This window comes from Halyomorpha halys, unplaced genomic scaffold, assembly GCF_000696795.3.
Source record: "Halyomorpha halys isolate HHAL.00 unplaced genomic scaffold, Hhal_1.1 Scaffold863.1, whole genome shotgun sequence".
In the NCBI taxonomy this organism is placed as follows: Eukaryota; Metazoa; Arthropoda; class Insecta; order Hemiptera; family Pentatomidae; genus Halyomorpha; species Halyomorpha halys.
The window spans coordinates 524,751-529,316 of NW_027105160.1; the positions used below are offsets into that span (position 1 = coordinate 524,751).

At 32.1% G+C, this 4,566-nt stretch overlaps 1 long non-coding RNA gene across 1 annotated transcript in view; it reads left to right on the plus strand.

Annotated features, from left to right (window-relative positions):
* Nucleotides 1-4,566, plus strand: part of LOC136796142 (uncharacterized) — a 38,304-nt gene continuing 33,738 nt past the window's right edge. The window contains exons 1-2 of the long non-coding RNA XR_010843843.1: nt 1-985; nt 3,639-3,743. This is a non-coding gene — a long non-coding RNA (uncharacterized lncRNA). The remainder of the gene's footprint in view (nt 986-3,638; nt 3,744-4,566) is intronic.

Below are 4,566 nucleotides of genomic sequence, written 5' to 3' on the forward strand. Positions count from 1 at the left end.
TTAACGATAAGTTCTGTTTGTCAGTTTTTAAATTGATGGAAGAAGGTTCTAGTTGGATATAAAAGCTTTTAGAGATACATATTTTGTCATGGTTACAAACAGTGGCTAGTATAGATGTTTCAAAATTGAAGGAGTGATTTAAAGATAGAGAATGTTTCGAAAGTTTTGACGCATAATAATTATGTGAGGAAGCAGAATATTTGTGTTGTGTGATGCGGTCTTTTAATAGGTTTTTGTTTCGCCGATGTAAGCAGCCTTACAATTAGGGATGGAGCAAGGGATGTGGTATATGATATGTGATAAGTGTAGAAGAGAGATATATGTTTTTTATTTTATTTTTTTTATTCATTGGTTGTTATCTTGTTCTTTGTTCTTAGCCCTTGATGAAGGCTGGAATTTCTGGCCGAAATGTTGGCACTATTAACTAAGTTTTTTAAAAGTTTATTTGTGTTATTTTCTTACTACACCCCCATCTTCTCCTCATACATATTATCCACGGTGAAGCATCTTCTCATCATTTAAAATGTTTGTAATACTATTGAAACAACAAATTTTTTCGACATACCTTTACCTTAGAAATTATGGTGTCATATTAATACTATTGGCAGTAAGTATGGTTACCACTGAATATTTTTTTTATGAGAAACAAGTTAATTTCTCCAAACTAGTTTCACCTAAAATCCATTTTTAAGCCTTAAAAGAGAACTAGACAGCACTTGTCAGGATAGTTGAGTTAAATGGTAAGGCATATCATTGCTGATTGGCTATATGTGTTCGACAAGGTATTTTCTGTTATTTTTCATTTTTAGATTTTATCAGTACATTTTTGTGGTTGAATGAAATATTGCTGTTAGTTGAAGGCTCTTTGAAGCAACTTAGTGAAATGTTTCAAAATATATTTTTGTTCACTTAATATTTATGAAATCACCAACAATTAGCAGCTAAATACTTGTCCAGAATTTTGAGCTACATTTCTTTTGATAGGGTAAGTCTATTTTTTAATTTTTTATTTTCGATTTAGGATTTTGTGATAGTTTAAAAATAAAATTTTAACAATTAAGAAATAATTTATCTTATTAATTTTTACTTTCTACTATAAATGAAGTATGTAGTAAGTGGAAGTATTTGGAATGTGCAAAAAAATTGAATTCCAGTTTTTAACAGAAGTACATGTTTTGAGGTCCTCTGAATCTAAATAATCAAATCTCACAAAATGCTCTGTGTGTTAGCATACCATAAAAACAAATTGAATATGGAACTAAAATTACATATTTAAGATGGGTATACGCTTGGGACAGTACAGCAACTTTTTCGATAAAATCTAATTACCACAAGTGCCACTTTGAAGAATAGATTTTTCACATTTTTTCAAAAACGGCTCTAAAGATTTTGAATAAACTTAATACATTAATGTACAATTTAGTGTTATTTAATATCAGATGGGTCTTATCCTCATTGAAATAGCCTGACAGGGCTGAAATGCGGATTTGTCAAAAAATGTTCCTCCAAGGTACCTTTAATTTTGTTAACTTAAAATAATTATAACATTTTTATACGTGATAAAAATGGATCAACATAAACTATGGAAGAATTTGATAATTAACTTAAGGAAATTAAAGGAAAATTTCTAACTGGATAAAATCATTTAAAGTATTTTCAACATTATTCTATAACAATTTAGCATTAAATAAATGCTTCATACCAGGGTTTATTAAACTATTATATTTTTATATTTCTGTCATACTTCTGCAACAACAATTATTATTAAAACTACTTATCTAAAAACTATTGAAATTTGATTTAATCAATCTATAAATTGAAAAACTCAGTCTTACAATCTGAGATATGCGGGTGGTGCCGATTCGAATCCGGCCTGGAGCATTGACATTTTCATTAAGTGGTGGTCCCGCAAAATGAAAGAATTGACCTCCCACCATGATTAGAATAGGTTTGTCAGTATAGAACTTCAGTTGGGCCAACGTCTTGGACCAAAAAAATTAAAAAAAGAGATAAATACCATGTTTAATAGGTTTAAGTTATTAAAGTAATTTAGTTAGATAAGTTATTAAATTATGTTGATATGTTTTTGTCGTTATTTAATGTATGTATTAATTATTCTGTTAATGGGGTGATCTGCAGACTCAATGTGTCTTTTTTCTTATTCCTCTAACAAAGAAAATGGACATGAATTTGTAAATGCATTATATGAAGGATAAACATAATTCAAAATGAGTTCTTCATTTTTTTATTTTGAGTATTTGAAGGTCTTAGTGAAATATTTATCTATTCCTTGAGATGTTCGTTCTATGAAACTCTTACTATATCTGGATGTGAGGGGCCTATGTGTTCGAAAGTACTGTAATCGCTTGACCAAAAAATACCCGTTTTACCCGACAAATACCCGCCACTTTACCTGTTCTTGGAGAATCATTATTACTGTAGCTGTATGATTGTTCTGTCACATTAGCTCTGACGTGATAGTTGGTAGTACAAGTGATGCAATGAACTGACTGTGGCATTAACGATCAAATGTATATATATTGACAGCAAACTATCGTAACGTTTTCATCGCAGCCTTTAGCATGGCGCAACTGTTTGATAATTACAATCATGACAGTTTACTGTCGTGACAATCTTGACGAACTGTGTCTGGCGTGATAGTTGATAGTACAAGTAATGTCGGACGGACTAACAGTAGCGTTAACTGATACGTTTGTCTGTCATAATTGAGAGTGAACTATCACAACATATCAACCTTACGGAATGTTAAGACGATAGGCAGGAAATCAACATTCTTATGTATTGTTACGATTATTTCATATCTTGAACTAGTCAAAGACTAATACGACACTATATATAACCTAAATCTATTTTACAGATTACCGGACGTTTACCAGCAAATCGGTAAAACGTATGCGACATCGACATCGATATTTTTAAAATCGATTTTTTTAAGCCCTTGTTTTTTTAACATCGATGTTTTACGTTTGTCTCAATTTATCATTTTCTTAAATGCGAAAGTAACTTAATAAAAAAAAAAAAATACTGTATAAACAGATTTCTATCAACAATGTGGTTAGGGGTGGGGAAGTACTTCCTACCTTCACGCTAGTAATGGGATAAAGATAGATCAAAGATCTGTTCCAATTAACTCTTCTGAATGTCCGGAACTGTGCAGAGCATGTGTAAGTATTTTCCCCCTCCCAAACCCTATACTGCTCATGTTCCGTGCAGTTCTGGATAATCAGAAGTTGTTGTTGGAATAAACCTTATGTTACTGAAATGGATATTCAAAAACATCGATGTATTTTTGGCGATGTTTTGTAAACACATCATGCAGTTCCGGACGATTAGAAGTGGTTGTTGAACATAGTGATGCGACATCGACAAGAAATGACATCGATGTTTTAATATGTCGATGTTCAATATTATAATATCAATGCTTACAAAACATTGCCAAAAGTACATCGATGGTTGTTAAGGAGCATGCGTAGTGTCCCCCCCCCCAAACTCTATACTTCGCATGCTCCACGCAATTATGGATAAAGAGAAGTCGTTGTTGGAACATACTTTATGTTGCTCAAATGGATGTTCAGAATCATCGATACTTTAATATTGAACATCAATGTTTGTTGTAGTCGAAGAAGTCGCTTACCCAATCGGCAGCACTGGTTCCTACACATGTCTAAACAATATTGAAATTGTTGGGCACATGCGCAGTACAGTTTCACATTCGTAATTCCGTAAGTTAACGAACGCTATAGTATTTAACAGCTATTATTATAAACTGAGTATCATTATAAACTATATAGTATAAACTATAGACATCTGGCACATTTCGAAAGACACTGACCATAGAGGAAGTGACCTTTCCTTAGTATTCTATATCAATGTAAAAAAGCAAGGGTTGACACTTAGGGAGGTACAAGCTGTCATCTCACAATGGGCTTGCGTTAGTCTATTTTATGTTTAACACATGTAAGTCAGTTCTTACAAGTCCTTAGGTCATGGTCGCTTACAGCCAATTTCTGGGAAGCCTGGCCACCCTGTTTCTAGTCACACCTTTTTCCCCTCCCAGATATTTATTTCTAATTTCATAGGCTCTCTAGGCTCCGCCTTATTTCCTAAATTATCTGATTGGTCCAAACCCCTTCTCCTATTTTCACTATTCTTCCTACCCCCTCTTCTCAAGTGTACATATATATTTCCATGTAGTGTACATATACTAGATAGCTAAGTTAGAAGAGAGAGACTCTTATGTAATAGTAACATGTAGTTCTTGTAAATATGTTAGAATAAAGTCATTATAGTCTTCACTGATTTTTATGTTATTTAATTCGTTAGACCGTTTTTTTTTTACTTATTTGTTGTTTCTTAAAGATTAGATTGTTATTGTTTTAAATGTAATTAGAAAAATAATACAATCATATTGGTTGGCTTGAAAATAGATTTGAATTATTGCGATAACCGTGTATTATTTAATTGTGCGTCTCCGAAAGAATTCTGTAACTAATGGTTAATTGTTTGTTCTCATCTCTCACTAGAAAACAAACTACTAATTTATAA